This window comes from Nerophis lumbriciformis, linkage group LG19 (genome assembly GCF_033978685.3).
Source record: "Nerophis lumbriciformis linkage group LG19, RoL_Nlum_v2.1, whole genome shotgun sequence".
In the NCBI taxonomy this organism is placed as follows: domain Eukaryota; kingdom Metazoa; phylum Chordata; class Actinopteri; order Syngnathiformes; family Syngnathidae; genus Nerophis; species Nerophis lumbriciformis.
Window position 1 is genome coordinate 6407766 of NC_084566.2, and position 18943 is coordinate 6426708.

General features: G+C 38.9%; 1 protein-coding gene across 1 annotated transcript in view; it reads right to left on the reverse strand.

Annotated features, from left to right (window-relative positions):
- ids (iduronate 2-sulfatase) overlaps positions 1-18943 on the reverse strand; it is a 69200-nt gene that overhangs the window by 26566 nt on the left and 23691 nt on the right. The gene's annotated exons all lie outside the window — the stretch shown is intronic.

Here is an 18943-nt window from a genome sequence, read left to right on the forward strand (position 1 = left end):
ATCGCCTTGTCTCTGCTCTGTCTGCGTCACGGCGGTGTTCGGCCTTGGCAGTCAGCAGGCCGAGTCTGGACACAACACAGATAAAGACGACTGGCAATCTTTTGGATTGCCAGCTTGCACTGATACAAAAATACCACTTCAGCACAATTGACAATTCTTCACAGCAACGGCCCTTAAGCATAAAGTTATGATGATAATATATACATAATTATTCCAACAAAGGGAGTTGATGTTTTTTGGACATTCTCTATGTTCTGTATTGTTGGTGGTTTTGCTCCAATAAATATGTCAATTTATTCCAGGGTTAATATGTTATTTTTGGATGTATTTCTTTGTAAGATAACTTTATTATTTGTTAGGATATTTTTTTTAATATTATTGAAGTACTTAAATTACTTGTGTGTTGAACTTTGATATAACAAAACTCAATAAAAAAAATTCAAAAGGCATTGTATCATAAGAAACATTTGTGTTTTCCAATTTTCAGTATTTCCAATGCTTTAAACACTGGCATCGTTTTTAAAAGTACCGATGTAGTACTAGTATCAGTTAAGATGAAAATGATGACTATCCCTAATTAAAAAATTCCCTAATAAGTGGTACAGAAAATGAATGAATGAATGACCTGTAAGACAAAGCTAAGATGTGGATGTTTTTTCTCAGATAGCTTGGCATATATTGAATTGGTTTTAGCATTTTTTTTTAATATGCAAAGTCTATCAAAGGGGCCCAGCATTCTTCATTTTGTCTTCATGTGGACCTTGCTGACAAGATTTTGCAAAGGAATGAGGATACAAAGTATGGACTTCAATTCCCTAAAACATTTATCATGTGCTCAGTTTAGCACATCAATATTTACACTTTGTATCCAATCAACCATTTAAACAGGCTTTGATTGCAAAGTCTCGCCAAGTCTTTTAACTCATCTAATTTTGAATATGGACTTACTCTTTTCGTCATTTATTATCCATCGTATGTGTGTTCTTTTGTAAGAATCATTTTCAGGTTTTTATCTTGCTTTTAGAGTCTGGGGTTGTTTTCTCTCCTAAAAATCTCGCATAGGTTGATTTCCTCATGTGTGTGACTCTACATTTATGTGTTCATTTTAGACTTAGACTTAAACTTCCTTTTTATTGTCATTCAAATTTGAACTTTACAGCACAGATAAGAACGAAATTTCATTACATAAGCTCATGGTAGTGCAGGATAAAAAAGCAATAAGGTGCATTTATAAATAAATAAATATATATAAATAATATATAAATATATATATCCATCCATCCATTTTCTACCGCTTATTCCCTTTGGGGTCGCGGGGGGCGCTGGAGCCTATCTCAGCTACAATCGGGCGGAAGGCGGGGTACACCCTGGACAAGTCGCCACCTAAATAAATAAATATATATATATATATATATATATATATATATATATATATATATATATATATATATATATAATAAATAAATATATATAAATAAATAAATAGATTACTGTACGGATAAATATATTGCACTTTTTCACATGCGTCCACGTTTATGGATGTATGTTATATTGTCTTTTTTATTCCAGCAAGTTAATCCATTTTGGGGGGAGTTGAGGGGATAATTTAATTATGATGCGTTCAAGAGTCTTATGGCCTGAGGGAAGAAGCTGTTACAGAACCTGGAGGTTCTGCTTCGGAGGCTGCGGAACCTCTTTCTAGAGTCCAGCAGTGAAAACAGTCCTTGGTGGGGGTGGGAGGAGTCTTTGCAGATTTTCTGAGCCCGGGTCAGGCAACGGATTTTTGCGATCTCCTGGATAGGAGGAAGAGGAGTCCTGATGATCTTTTCCGCCGTCCTCACCACTCTCTGGAGAGACTTCCAGTCTGAGGCATTGCAGGCTCCAGTCCAGACAGAGATGCTGTTGGTCAGCAGGCTCTCTATAGTGCCTCTGTAGAATGTGCTGAGAATGGGGGGGAGGGAGCTGTGCTCTTTTCATCCGACGCAAAAAGTGCATGCGCTGCCAAGCTCTTTTTACAAGAGCTCCGGTGTGTAGGGACCAGGTTATATTGTCAGTTATCTGCACCCCCAGGAACTTGGTGCTGCTTACTATCTCCACTGCTGTGCCGTTGATGTAGAGTGGAGCTTGGCTGGACTGGTGCCTCCTGAAGTCAACGATGGTATCCTTGGTCTTGTTGACATTCAGGACCAGGTTGTTGGTTCTGCACCAGTCAACCAGATGTTTGAACTCCTCCCTGTAGTCCATGTCGTTGTTGTCACGGATAAGGCCCACTGCTGTCGTGTCATCCACATACTTCACATATACATTGTGTATTAACACAGTGGATCTAAATTCCCCCAAACACCTAACATTCAAGTAAGTATTGTTTGTGTCAAACTGTCTGATGTTCAATGAATCCTAGTAATTTAGAACACAAATATAAAATATAGAATTCTAAAACCCAAAGTACAGTTCAAGCAAACAACGAAGATAAGTATAGTGAATTTGGGGCCGGTTCTACGTAGGGGCAAGAGGGAGCAGAGCCCCCTCAAATGAATGTCTTTCCCCCTCAAATCAAAATGTTTGAAGATGAGAAAGTACATTTTATTACACCCACAAAATGTATATATTACAAGTTGACTGCATGTTCCGCAGTAGCAGAGAAATCTGCTGAAAAAGGGACACTTGTATGATATAATTTTCCCTCTCTTCTGTCCATCACCTGTGTCAGGCTCTGTGAGTCCACACACACCCACACACACACACACACACACCCCTCAACCCTCAGCAAACACATTATCTGTATGTAATATTGGCTGCTTTTCAGATAGTTGTGTGTGTGTCATGTTGTTCCAGACCACAGTTACCTAGCTTGCCAAATATTATAATCAATCTATTAAAAGAAGACAGGCTTCCGTTTCCTTTAACTTGGACACACATCTATACCTTTGGCCATTAAAAGCCAGTAATTTCCAGGAGTTATCTCACCTTCTGAGTAGCCTCTGATTTACTAATGGTTTCTAATGTTGTAAAAATGGATAAATATTCAATTTCAACATTTCTGTCAACGAAGATTTGTTTCAGTCTACATAGTCATTTTGATAGTAGGCTATTATAGCTAATATAGACACTTAAGTCATGTGTTGCCTTTAATACAAGTCTTAAATACGGCTTTTAATTTTTTGCGGCTCCAGACAGATTCGTTTTTTGTATTTTTGGTCCAATATGGCTCTTTCAACGTTTTTGGTTGCAAACCCCTGACTTAGGTGTATTGCGAAAGTGAAGAGGACACATTTAATTGTTGATACTGTATGATGCCATCAGCAGCTGAGCTGTCGATCGTGACGTCTACAGACTTGTATGTTAAGGCTGTGTGTATTTGTGGCTTCGGGTGTTCTGTCGAAATTAGCTTTTTCGCCAAAATGAGTTATCAGTTGCTATTCCTGTTTAAACGGTGATGAAAACGAATATGTAGGCTACCATTATGTGCGTCAATGTGAACTTCCACACTCTGCAAGTGTCTACATACTTATTGGTCAGAGAACACAATGAAATAAATATAATTTAAAAGAACAGGGGAACTGATGATCCCTGGTTAGTTGGTACTGTACGACACAAGTGGGGGAAAAAAGCATTACTATGTCTAGACCTCTGGACATTCAATTGATCGCAACTTTTTTTTTACAGTTTAAGGTCATGGGATAGAGGCTGAACTACTACACTCAAGATGCAAAAAGTGCCTACTTCAAGAAGTTTTTATCATATAGGATGCATGTTAGTTATATATATTTTATTTGAAAAAACTAATTAAATTCAAACATTTTTAAATATTAAATCTGCCCCTGCAACCGTTATTAGGCACTTTCTTGAGACTTTCAGGTTATGACTTGAGACTTGCTTGAGTGACTTACATCTACTCCCACCTCTGCTTTTTACCTCAGGTCTATTATAGCAGAAATATAGACAAGACATAGTTCAGCCCACAGTTGTTTCAGTGTAAGTATACTGAAGGCTACGACGCTACGTGAAGAACACAGGTTTTGTTTTAGTTCCATGTCTTAAGGCACAACCACACGTATTGTATAATTTATGTGATCCTTCCTACCGCCAGCTGCAGAAATAAATAGAATGACTCACAAATTCCCAAACCAGTACAGTTGCAGCAATGCGATGCAAACATACTGAAGCATCTCATCCTTTTGCAGGAGAGCCTGCTGACTAAAAATATGTGTTTTATGATCTCTCTAGCATGGAGCTACTGGAGGTATTTTTTGTCAACTGGTGTAAACCAATCTGAAGAAAATGTTACAACCTGAGAAAAAGGTTGCCAAAGACAAAGATTATATTTTTCCAATTGATTGTGTTTTATATATATATATATATATATATATATATATATATATATATATGTATGTGTGGGAAAAAAAATCACAAGACTATTTCATCTCTACAGGCCTGTTTCATGAAGGGGGGGTACCCTCAATCATCAGGAGATTTTAATGGGAGCATTCGCATACCATGGTTTATATAGGGCACAGAGTGGGTGGGTACAGGCTGGCCTAGGGGCGTGGTGATTGGCTCATGTGTTACCTAGGAGGTGTTTCCGTCTATGGCGGCATGTTGTTACAATTTCGCTGCGCTTGTTGAGGGATGACAGGTCTGGACGGTAAATAATAAACAGTTTCTCTTTCAAGCATAGGTTGCATCTTTTATTACCACTATTGTAAGGTGTGCTGGATGCAATAATTTGCCATGTTATTGAATATTCAACATAATTGTCTTTGAGGTCCCAAATGTGTTTGCTGAGTTCTGTGGTATTTCGCAGGTTTTTGTTCCTATATATATATATATATATATATATATATATATATATATATATATATATATATATATATATATATATATAAGCCAATATATATATATAAGCCAACAAGCAAACCGTCAACTTCCTTGACGTCACTTTCAACCTGAGAAATAACAGCTACCAACCATTCACGAAACCCAACACAACACTCCAATATGTGCACCATGACAGCAACCACCCACCCACCACCACGAAAAGAATACCTACCGGAATCAATAAAAGGCTATCGATGCTGTCATCTAGCAAAGCTGAATTTCACCAAGCAACCCCCCCGTACCAAAAAGCCCTTGATGAAAGCGGATACAATTTCACCCTCACCTATGAACCCACGCCAGGAAACCAGCCAAAAAAGAACAGAAAACGAAACGACATCATCTGGTACAACCCCCCCATACAGCAAAAACGTCTCAACGAACATTGGACACAAATTCCTCAATCTGATTGACAAACACTTTCCCAAAGACAACACCCTAAGAAAAGTATTCAACAAGAACAACATTAAATTGAGCTACAGCTGCATGAACAATATACGACAAATCATCTCAAACCACAACAAAACAATTGCAAATGAGCCGTCGACCCCCAGACAGAGCGACTCCAAAACCAACAAAGGATGTAACTGTCAAAAGAAACCTGATTGCCCTCTCAACGGGGGTGCTTACAAACATCAGTTGTCTACCAATCTAAGGTAATACGCAAGGACATTAACACATCCGACACATATGTAGGATTAACCGAGGGAGAATTCAAAACCAGATGGAACAATCACAAGGCTTCTTTCAGGAACAAAAACCTGCGAAATACCACAGAACTCAGCAAACACATTTGGGACCTCAAAGACAATAATGTTGAATATTCAATAACAAGGCAAATTCTTGCATCCAGCACACCTTACAATAGTGGTAATAAAAGATGCAACCTATGCTTGAAAGAGAAACTGTTTATTATTTACCGTCCAGACCTGTCATCCCTCAACAAGCGCAGCGAAATTGTAACAACATGCCGCCATAGACGGAAACACCTCCTAGGTAACACATGAGCCAATCACCACGCCCCTAGGCCAGCCTGTACCCACCCACTCTGTGCCCTATATAAACCATGGTATGCGAATGCTCCCATTAAAATCTCCTGATGATTGAGGGTACCCCCCCTCATGAAACAGGCCTGTAGAGATGAAATAGTCTTGTGATTTTTTCCCCACACATACATATATATATATATATATATATATATATATATATATATAAAACACAATCAATTGGAAAAATATAATCTTTATATATATATATACTGAACAAAAATAAAAACTTGTGTTTTTGCTCCAATTTTTCACGAGTTGAGCTCAAACATGTAAAACTTTTACTATTTACACAAAAGACCTATTCTTCTCAAATATTGTTCACAAATCTGTCCAAATCTGTGTTAGTGAGCATTTCTTCTTCGCCAAGATAATCCATCCCACCTCACAGGTGTGGCATATCAAGATGCTGATTAAACTGCATGATTATTGCACAGGTGTGCCTTAGGCTGCCCACAATAAAATAATTTCCGATATTACATTTTAAAGCATATCGGCAGGCCGATATTATCGGACATCTCTAATATATATATATATATATATATATATATATATATATAAATATATATATATATATATATATATATATATATATATATATATATATATATATATATATGTGTGTGTGTGTGTGTGCCGAATGCAGCTGAGATAGGCTCCAGCACCCCCCCGCAACCCCGAAAGGGACAAGCGGTAGAAAATGGATGGATGGCTGTGTGTATATATACTTTTTTCTTCTCTCTCTCTTTTTTGTGTCACAGATCCAAATGCAGGCAGGTAATACGGTAGGTGCTCACTGGTAGCCAAATAACAAGATGGTGCTTCTCATCTGATTTTATTGAGCATGTTTGAGAGCTGGGCATGCAAGAAAAGAAAGCCGGGGGGGGGGGCATTTTAATTTGCACCTTCTGCTTGCACAGCTCAGTGGCTTTTTGGATCATTGTTTATCATTTCAATACTGAGCGCTTGTTGAAAATGTGCCAGAGCCACATCATTGCATTCAGTGTGTATTGTGTGAATGTTTCTGTATCATTGTAAGGAAATATTCTAAACATGCATACAGCGTCTGGAACACATTTTAACTTTTACACAACCACAATAGCACATTTGGAAAGTATTTATATTTTTTCCAGATTTGTCACGCTATTATGCTGCCTAAGCACTGTCAAGATACCCTGCAGCAAGGCATGACACCCCCTGACATTTCTCCCATGCACACATGTACATGCATTGACTTATGTGAGGTGTTAAATAACAACAACATATTATGATTAGTAACATTAGAGTGGAGTGGGTGACTGAAGCTGAGTGTCGTCTGCATCTCAGTGGAAGTGAAGGAGGTGAAGGAAGTGTCGGCACAGAATCTGCCCGAGTAAAAGTATGCACTATATAAGAGGAGGGGAACAAGAACCAAGCCCTGGGAGACATCGCGTAAAACGGAAGCTGTTCTAGAGCTGCCGTTTCTGGAGATTACTTGTAAACTGGCAGAGTGATATGACGTGATAGGCATGCCTACGATATTACGAAATACTACCCTGAACGCTCCGATATTTCCATTAACCACAAAGTGTCACAGTCCCATATCTGTTATTTTCCTGTGTTTGTATCATTTCCTGCCCTGGTGCTCTTGTTTTGCTGGTATTTCCTGTTTGGTCACAGTGTTTTGCAGCACTTTTTACTTTTTGTACCTTGTCCTCCCAGCACACCTGTTCCACATTGTTAATTAGTTGTATTTAGGTCCACCTTGTTCTCTCCTCTCTGGTTTTTTTTTCCTGTATGCTAAACTATTCTGTTGTTTTCTGAGTTGCTGCTCGACCTGTGTTACTTTTCTTCGACAGAGTGCCTAATAAATGGACCCCCTGCTTGAACTTTTCTGACCTTCTCTGCATCCTGGGATCACGGCAACAGCCGCTATGCACAATCGTCACACAGAGTCTACTATAGTCGTTGGGTACGTGGTCTACAAAAGTAAATAAGGTTAATGACGTTCACCATTGAACTGTACAGTATCTACCTCTTCATGCACTTTAAAGTGTTTGTGGTGCTGCTCAGCTGTGGTGAAACTCAACTCATGCATGTCACCAGTGGTTGTTCTAGCTTCAATAGCAACATGTGCAACTAAAAGCTTACGGTGTGGTCAACACAAGCACAAGGCATGCCAGGAAGCCTACGCGCGCAGTGTGTTTTGGGAAAGTGTGCTTGTGCATAGGTGCACCAGCATGCCTTGCATGTGTCGATAGTGTATGAGCGAGTTTGAGTTGATGACCTTCTGTTCTTTTGTGCGGTGTGAATGAGCATTTGCTTAAAGGTGCTGTTTGCAACTTCCTTTTACAAAACAAAAAATACAACAAAAAACCCTCACAGCTGGCTTATGTTACCCATACTTGACCTCCGAATTCGGGAGATGGGGGGGGGCGTGGTCGGGCGGGGGGGGTGGCGGCGTGGCTGGGGGCCGGGGGCGTGGTTAAGAGGGAACAGGGGCGCCGCTAGGGATTTTGGGCCCCATGAAAAGAATCTTTACAGGGCCCCCAACGCAGTGTCATTATTTTTTCTGTATTATAATTTCATCATCATTAGGGGCCTCTCTGGGCCCCCCTCCATCATGGGCCCCTAGAATCCGTCTCCTTTACCCCCCCTTTTCGGCGCCCCTGAGAGGGTAGGAGTATATTTACAGCTAGAATTCACCAAAAGTCAAGTATTTCATATATATATATATATATATATATATATATATATATATATATATATATATATATATATATATTTTAGACTTAGACTTCCTTTTTATTGTCATTCAAATGTGAACTTTACAGCACAGATAAGAACGACATTTCGTTACATAAGCTCATGGTAGTGCAGGATAAAAAAGCAATAAGGTGCATATATAAATAAATAAATATATATAAATAATATATATGATATATATATATAATAAATAAATATATATAAATATATATAAATAAATAAATACATTACTGTACAGATAAATATATTGCACTTTTTCACATGCGTCCACGTTTATGGATGTATGTTATATTGTCTTTTTTATTCCAGCTAGTTAATCCTTTTTGGGGGGAGTTGAGGGGATAATTTAATTTATATATATATATATATATATATATATATATATATATATATATATATATATATATATATATATATATATATATATATATATATATAATTCACTGAAAGTCAAATACTTGACTTTCAGTGAATTCTAGCTATATATATATTTATTTTATTATATATATATATATATATATATATATATATATATATATATATATATATATATATATATATATATATATAAAAGAAATACTTGAATTTCAGTGTTCATTTATTTACACATGTACACACACATAACACTCATCTACTCATTGTTGTACTTGAAAGCCAGAAGCACAGCTTGCTGCTTACTAAAAAAAAAACAACAACACTTACCTTTCACTATTTGAGTAGCCTTTGTTCTGCCATTTGCGTACTGGCGAACGATCTCTGAATCCGGGAACATATCCTTCACGGATTTGTTGAAGACATCCGTAAATGAGAACGGGAAGTTGCTTCCAGCTATCAGCATAGCCATCTTTGTCTCGGCATAAGTTACACCCTCGGGTCTCCATTTAGTGAGGTGGCCCATAATACTGGGTTGGGACCTGTGCTGCGCTGCCGCCACCTTGTGCTTCGCTGTCCGTTCATGAGTGAGTATATCCGTTCGGCCACCGTGTTCAATGGAGAAGTCTGTTCTACAAAATTTACAGGCAACATACCCCTTCCCCTTCGAACTGCCCTGGATAAACTGAAATTCTTGTTTCCATTCGTTTTGGAACTTACAAGCGTATTTCTTCATCTTACTCGTCGTCAGCGTCGCCATGGCTGTATCTTCCTCATTCTTCTGCTTCGTCTCCTTGTTGTGTGCGCAGTTGTGCACTCTCTAAATGCCGTTGATGTTATGACGTGATTGGGCAGGCACGCTGTTTATATCGTGGGAAAGCGGATGTGAAAACAGGCTGTCGGCTCGTCACTCAGGTCCGCATAGAGCTGGAGGGGGCGTGGCCTCCAGCTCTGGCCGGAAATCGGGAGATTTTCGGGAGAATATTTGTCCCGGGAGGTTTTCGGGAGAGGCGCTGAAATTCGAGAGTCTCCGGGTTGGCAAGTATGATGTTACCATTAGTGTTTTAACACATTTGTATGACAATTGTCTGTATTTTACACAAATACAAAAAATGAAATGGTTGGTGTTTACGGCGTCAACACGTACGCGCAGGCAGTGGTGGGCCGTCAGGGCCTTCTCTGCTGGCCGAACATAACCAGAAATCATGATCATAATTAAAGAAAATTTATTTTTTTATTTACTTTCCCTAAATATCTAAAAGTATTAATATTCTCTTCATGTCATATTATGCTCGTTCCACTGCTGTTGTTTTTAGTTTTAGTTTGTATCCAATCAGAATTCAGCTAGCTTATGTTGCCATGCTGTACCAAATCTGCCGGAGGCCTTCAGAATCAACAATGTGGGTGTCCGTGCACTGTAAGTAAACGGACACATACGGTTGATAGACAGTTGCCATAGCCAATCAGATCACGAGTTGTTGTCAGTAAGGCCTTCTACATGGCCTCACGTAAACGTGACGTTTACCCGTCCTGTGGAGGGCTGGGGATGACTCTGTCTCATGTACGGCTGCGGCAGTCCTCTCTTGGGTTGTAATAATAAATTGAGTAATCGAACAGAAGTCAAAGTCTTTCGTTTCCTTTTCGATAGTGCTGGCATGTCTAAATGTAAAATTCAATCAAATATTACATTATTTTCACATGAAACGAATCTGGCTGTGAGCAGGATACTGTATGAACACATTTTGTTGTAAATTACACAAATTGTATTTACATTGAGGCTAATCAGAGTCACCCACCTCTTCTAAAGTTTTGCGTATCCTTGCAGCGACAATCTTTTCAAACAGCGTACAGCACTAATTTCCCCGAGTCAGTTTTGGCCATGCACTTTCATCTTCTTCTTCACCTTCCTTCTGACTCAACCATTTCTTTTTATTTTATTTCAGCCCCTGTGCAGTTCTCAGAGATACTGACAATCGCTCCGTTTTTCACTAGAATCACAAAGAAAAAGCACTTCCTACTGACTTGTGATCAGGCACAGCTTTTTTAATCTGATTTGCTTATTAATAAGGGGGCGGGGTGTGGGCATGCCACGCATATGTCTGCGGTCCATTTTAAGTTGACTGTGATGCTTGGATTTGTTCACGCGTACACTTTAATACAGCTGAATTTTTACTTGTGTCCAATTTGATTTGAACTTATGTCTTTTTTTAGTAGGAAATGCATGCAACTCTTAATACATGAGGCCCCTAACAAGCAAAGGAGTGCTTTGCACAAATAACTAATATTTTTTAAACTTATTCTCGTGTGGTACACTTCCTGTACTGTTACAATTATCTCATCACCGCTATTATTGCTGACTGAGCAGTTCACTGGTATTACATTAGTTCTGCTGCTGCTGTGTTGAGCAATTTTACTTGTCAACACATTGTGATCCAAAAAAATTGTGTCTTTCTTTTCGTGCACTGCAAATTATTATTACAGTGCTCACAGTAAGCAGATGCATATGACGAGTTTCCCTATTTCAGAAATAATAGCCTCTCGCCAGTTATTGCCTGTGTACAATTAATAGCTTAAAGTAATTTTGCGCATTTGCGCTCGCATAGTTAAAAGTCCAAAGGGAATAGGACGAAGCAGAGCCTATTTAATCTTACCACTGTCCCATAAGTATCTGATGATAGTATCCAACACTGGGCTTGAATAATTTATACTTTGTGAGCACCATTTGCTTTCTTCAACTGACCCATATTAGTGCAATGTTTACTTATAAGGTAAATAAAGGCCCCAGCTATAATAAAAACATTCACGGTATATTCACGGAATCTTCATATAAATATATTCATCATAACACATTTATATATTATAGCCAAATCCTGTGATATATCTCAGCCTAATGGTGAAGAAAGGTAACGATATTAACAAAAATGTAGTTTAATATGATGATAGAAAAGTATATCATAAAGGTCAGGGGTTCTCAAACTTTTTACTCCACCATAATGACCAACATTAAAAAACAGTAGCGTAGTAGGCCAAAGTATTCGATAAAAACAAGGCGGATGTTTTAATTTACAAGTATATTTAATATCTTTGGTCACTGTAACAATACACACAGTTTGAACAGTAACACTGTGTTTGAACATAGGAAAATAAAACACTGTAATTTAATCAAGTGATTCTTTGGCGCACCACTAGTTCGAACTGCTCCCACAGTGGAGTGTTTTAAGTCTCGTCTTAAGACCCACTTTTATTCTCTGGCTTTTAACACTACGTGAGTTGTGTGGTCCTCTCTTGTCCTCTGTGTTTTTAACATTTTGATTACTATTTACGGTTTTAATTGGTTTTACCCTTTAAAATCGTTTTTAATCATATTTATTTTATATTGGTTTTTTTTATATTGGTTTTATATGTATTTATTTTTTGTTTTTATTCAGTCATTGGTGGAGCTAAGGATAATATTTGAATATTGTTTTTAATATTGTTGTGCAGCACTTTGGAAACATTTTGTTGTTTAAATGTGCTATATAAATAAAGTGGATTGATAGTGGTACACATACTACTGTTTGAGAATAGTTAATAATAGTTTATTATGAATTATAAACATTATTATTAATGTTTTTAAGGTACTAATAAAAGTCGCAAAATGAAGTACAATCATTACCAGGGTGCATCAATGAGTTTCAAATGTACCATGTTTTATATTAAATATAAAACAAACAAATAAAAAGGGCCGTCTACTAGTCAGTGTTTGTATACATTGTCCAACTCGCCTTCACACTCCGAAGGAATCGAACCACAGCCCACATATTGACAAAATGAGCCCGCGGGACAACAAGCCCAAAGCCTGAGCTATCGGCTCATTGTCCAACACGACTCTTTCAGCGTACGTAAGGGAGTGCGTTTTACCAATGTTCTATCCCACAGCCAGAACTAGCTCGCATCCTTTACACTAATTGCCCACTAAAGTGACAGTGGAGTCCTTAGTGTGCAGTATTAGGCCTTAGAGCAGATTCAGTGTGAAAGTAGAGAGAAGTTTGCTCGTCATAAGTTTTTTTTTTTTTTTGCTACGCACACACTCACACAGTAGACACCAAGCCCAGGCACAAGACAGCTGAGCTAAGCTTTTTTACACACACACACACACACACACACACACACACACACACACACACACACACACACACACACACGCACACACAGCAAAAAATCAGGGTTCAAAAACAAGAAAAAAAAAATACAAAAATTAGGGGTATTTTACTTGAACTAAGCAAAATTATCTGTCAATAGAACAAGAACATTTGGCGTGTCAAGACTTTCCAAAACAAGTAAAATTAGCTAACCTCAATGAACCCCAAAATACCTTAAAAATAAGTATATTCTCACTAATAACAAGTGCACTTTTCTTTTTTTTCAATATGTTGAAAAATGTTCTGAAATTAAGTAATTACTGCCATTATCTTGACATAATGATATGCGCTTGGCATTACATTTCTTGAAACCAGCAAAGTTATACTAAAAAATAGTTTTTTTTTCTTAATGGAAAGGCAACAATACAAACGCTTGTTAATCTCAGGGTCTACTAGCCGCTCATGCAAGTCATATGGTCTAAAAAAACATTTTCCCATCGATAACATGACATTATTATTATTATTATATTATAACTGGGATTTATATAGCGCTTTTCTAAGTACCCAAAGTCGCTTTACATGTAGAACCCATCAATCATTCACACCTGGTGGTGGTAAGCTACTTTCATAGCCACAGCTGCCCTGGGGTAGACTGACGGAAGCGTGGCTGCAATTTGTGCCAACGGCCCCTCCGACCACCACCTATCATTCGTCATTCAATTCACCGGTGTGAGTGGCACCGGATGTAAAAGGGTAAAGTGTCCCGCCCAAGGACACTACAGCAGCGATTTTTGGATGGTAAGAGGCGGGGAGCGAACCTGCAACCCTCAGGTTTCTGGCACAGTTGCTCTACCCACTACGCCATGCCGCCCCCATCATCGCGCCAAGTGCGTGCTCTTTCAGTCATTAGTGCGCAAGGAATATATATATATATATATATATATATATATATATATATATATATATATTTGTGCATGAATTATTTTTGTTCAAAGTAGTTTGAAATGTCACATGTTAAATGTTTAAAATATTAACTGTCAGTTTACTGTAATGTGCCAAATGTACTACTATATGAGTACGTGTTTTCTATTGTTTCATTGAAAATAAAACAGCAAAGTCCATTTGGCCGTCATCTGTTTTAATTATGAGACACAATTGTGTCAAAGTCATGATTTTTTATTTCATGCTTGAAATAAGAAATGTTTACTTTGAAAAAGCAATGTTATACTTGTGAGTGTTGATGACACAGCTTTGCATCAGTTGATATTCTAGTTTCAAGCATGTTTTACTCAATATAGGTCATAAAATCTCAGCAACAAGCTGTAATATCTTACTGAGATAATTTAGGATCAAAACACTTAAAACAAGTAAAACACTCTGACATAAAATCTGCTTAGTGAGAAGAATTTGCTTATCAGACAGAAAATAAGCAAACATCACCCTTATTTGAGATATTGAATCTTACTTGCACACACACACACACACACACACACACACACACACACACACCTGCCATGGCTGTAATGTAATTATGTGTGGCACTGTTACCAGAAAGGCAGGGTGACCTGTCATAGTGCTAATGTGATTAGCAGTGTATGAATCACAATGAGAGAGCGACACAGACAGAGTGCCTCGGAGGAAAGGGGCCCCACGGTCACACTGGCAACGAAAACAAGGCAGCAGGTAAACACTCGTGGAATTGTCATTAGATCAATGCGATCATGGCTGGAGATCAACACTCGGGATGATAAATATTGATTGGATAGAACCACATTTATAGGTTGATACCAGACGAACACTGTTTCACATCATACAATTAAAACCCACTAAAACCCTCTAAGGCAGTGGTTCTTAATCTGGGTTCGATCGAACCCTAGGGGTTCGGTGAGTTGGGCTCAGGGGTTCGGCGGAGGTCAAGACACACCCGACTCATCGTGTAAATAAAAACTTCTCCCTATCGGCGTATTACGGATACGGCAACAGCAGAAGTCAGACTGATTTGCAGGTGTGTAATTTGTTGTGCGTTTATGCACTGTGTTGGTTTTGTTGTTTGAACAAGGTGATGTTCATGCACGGTTCATTTTGTGCACCAGTAAAAAAAACATGGTAACACTTTAGTATGGGGAACATATTCACCATTAATTAGTTGCTTATTAACATGCAAATTAGTTACATATTGGCTCTTAACTAGTCATTATTAAGTACTTATTAACAGTGTTGGGTTAGTTACTGAAAACCAGTAACTAGTTACAGTTACTAGTTACTTTATTTCAAAAGTAACTCAGTTACTAACTCAGTTACTTGCACCAAAAAGTAATGCGTTACTGTGAAAAGTAACTATTTAGTTACTTCTTCTACTTTTTTTTTTTAAAGCTCCCATAGCCTTCATTTCAGTACTGTTATTGCACTGGAGAATAATACAATGTGTTGATCAACTTGACATGCATTTGCATCACTGAACTCTGCTAAGCAATGTGCTCTACATACAACACACAAAGACAAAGATATGTTTCAAAGGGCCAATTTGTTTCAGGCCAGAACAAATTGACAAAACTATTTTAAATAGCTGCAACATAACATACATAAGTAACAAACAGCATAATAACACTAACACTAACACTAACCACGTTAAACCCAGATTCCGAACCAACAAAGGTCTTAACTCATTCTCCTTCTATGCCACATCAATGTGGAATGCACTCCCAACAGGTATAAAAGAAAGGGCATCTCTATACTCCTTCAAAACCGCACTAAAAGAACACCTCCAGGCAACTACAACCCTAAACTAACACCCTCCCTTCCACATAATACCTCTTCGGATTGTAAATAATCAAATGTAGATACTTTTTCTTATACTTTCTGATCTCTCTCTCTATGTCCACTACTTGCTGTACATATCCTACCAAGTCAGTCATACACTGTTTCAATGTCCATTTCTTTGATGACTGAAGTGTTGATACCAACCAAACCTAACCCCCTCCCACCCCCCCTCCATATCCCACACCCCGGATTGTAAATAATGTAAATAATTCAATGTATATACCCTGATGATTATCTTGTGTGATGACTGTATTATGATGTTAGTATATATTTGATAGTATATATCTGTATCATGAATCAATTTAAGTGGACCCCGACTTAAACAAGTTGAAAAACTTATTTGGGTGTTACCATTTAGTGGTCAATTGTACGGAATCTACTAATAAAAGTTTCAATCAATCAATCAATCAACAACATAGCTGTAAACCTGGATTCACCCAAGGAAGACACACGTGACATACACAGAGCCTAACCAGGCAGATTTGAATTGTTGATTTGGGCAGTAGACGGGATATTTGATCCAAGACACAACTTACATTTAACTAAAATGTTCTTTTCTTTGTGCTCGACAAAAGAAAAGAAGTGAGAATATCTCATACTTGCCAACACTCCCGAATTTCAGTGCCTCTCCCTGGGACAACCATTCTCCAAATTTCTCCCGATTTCCAGCCGGACTTAAGGCACGCCCCCTCCCGGTCCGTGCGGATCTGAGTGGGGACAGCCTGTCGTCACGTCCGCTTGGCCAACCAAAAAGTAACCACAGACCACTATACCGTATAGTCGTATAGTGTTCTGTGGTTACTTTTTGGTTGGCCAACGGTTTACGTTGTATTGCGCACCCCCCTCCCCTCCCCTCCCCACATCCCCAGACACACACACACACACACACACACACAGAGCGCAGAGGAAGAATCAGAAGCATGTCATTGCTTCGCTGCGATATAACACAATCAGATCCTCAGTTTCTAGCCGATACTACATAAAAGATAACGTAAAATAACGCAGTATCGCATCATGTAGTAACGGTAACTGAGTTACTGAATATAAAAAATAACGCGTTAGATTACTAGTTACCGCCGAAACTAACGGCGTTACAGTAACGCGTTACTTTGTAACGCGTTAGTCCCAACACTGCTTATTAATGCCTTATTCGGCATGGCCTTATTATAACCCTAACCCTCTAACCCTGGCCCTAACCCTCTAACCCTAACCCTGACCAAATAACTCTAAATTAAGTCTTTGTTACTTAGAATATGTTCCCCATATTGGCCGGGGGCTGGCCTCGCCGCGCTCTCCGGGGGTGGGAGGTGGGCTCGTGGGGGCCCGGTTGCCGGTGGGGCGGGGGCGGTCTTCCCGTCCGGTTGCGGGGAGTCTCTGGGTCCCTCGGGCGGGGCGTCTCGCCTTTCTGCCCGTGTGGGGTGTGGTCTCTCGCTGGCTTGGGGTCTGGCTGTCCCCTGCTTTTCTCGTGCCCTGTCCTCTGCCGGGTGCGTCTGTCTGCGGCCTGCTGCTGGCCCTTGTGGGCGGTACGGTGGGTCGGGCTCTGGGGTTCCTGTCGCTGGCCGGCTTGGCTGCGTGGGGGCGGTGGTCCCTGGTTCCCTGGGCACCACGCCTCCTGTTTGTGGGTTGGGCTCTCGGGGGTGATGGGGCCGTGCTCTGGCTCCCACGCACTCTGGGAGTCGAATGTATTGTACATGCAAATTCACATATGCTCACATACGTACATAGGTACCTACGCTCCCACATACATACACAAATACAGTACATATTTACCTACCTAATGTTCGTACATCCACACGCACATTCAATATACAAACATACACATACACATACTGTACATATACATTCACTGTACAAACACATATACACATTCTGTACATATACAAGTACATATGCATACTTACACTCATGCACATAATCACGTTTCATCAAACATATATTAACGTTGTTGCCCTAGGGTAAACTGGGTGTAACACATGGCACACTGACAAAGCTTAACCTATTGTGACTATAACAATCTACAAGGTTAATGTAGGTTGCTTCTCTTTCTCCCCCTCCATTTTTCTGCATTCTTTCGTATCTCAAGTTATCATTACGTATATGTATTGTTGCATTTAAACAACTGTATTGTTGATAATAAGGGTAAATTATTGGTATTGTTCATTATCAATAGCGCTATTTCTATTGGTATTTGTATTGATCCATTTGTAGTGTAATTATGCTCATTGTCATTTCTGTATTATTTTTTATTTTTCGCTAACTGCTTATTTGCTATTACTTTTACCATCATATTTGTACATGTCATATTTGCTGATGTTGCTCTATTGTTGTTGTTGTTGTTGTTTGCTGTTGTTGTTTTTGTCTCTCTGTCTAATCCCCCTCTTGCCCCCACAATTTCCCCCTCTGTCTTCTTTTTCTCTTTCTATCCCCTCCTGCTCCGGCCCGGCTGCACTAAATGATAATATAAATACATTTAATAAAGTCAAATACAAATAAGGCAACAAGAGAAGTATCCTACACTTCTCTTTTGTAAAGTAAATCTGAACAGCCGACATGGGCATCTACATCAACTATATGATTTGCCTGAGAAGCTGGACAGGACACCAAAAAAAAATAAATAAAATAAAATAAAAAAAAAAAAAAAATTGAATATGTTCCCCATACTAAAGTGTTACTAAAAACATATAACTTTGTCTTGTATTTGAAAAAAAACATTTTATTTTTCACTAAAGAAGGGTTCGGTGAATGTGCATATGAAACTGGTGGGGTTCGGTACCTCCAACAAGGTTAAGAACCACTGCTCTAAGACGTGAGCCTAAAATTTGGTGTAAAGCACTGTCAGTGAGTTTTCCACTTCCTTGCTTCGATGTAGAAAGATGGCACCAACAAGCACCTGCTTACTCTTTGTGGTCAATAAGAGTACTACTGCTCCTCTCTGTATGTTTTCTTTGTATTCTATTTTCTGTT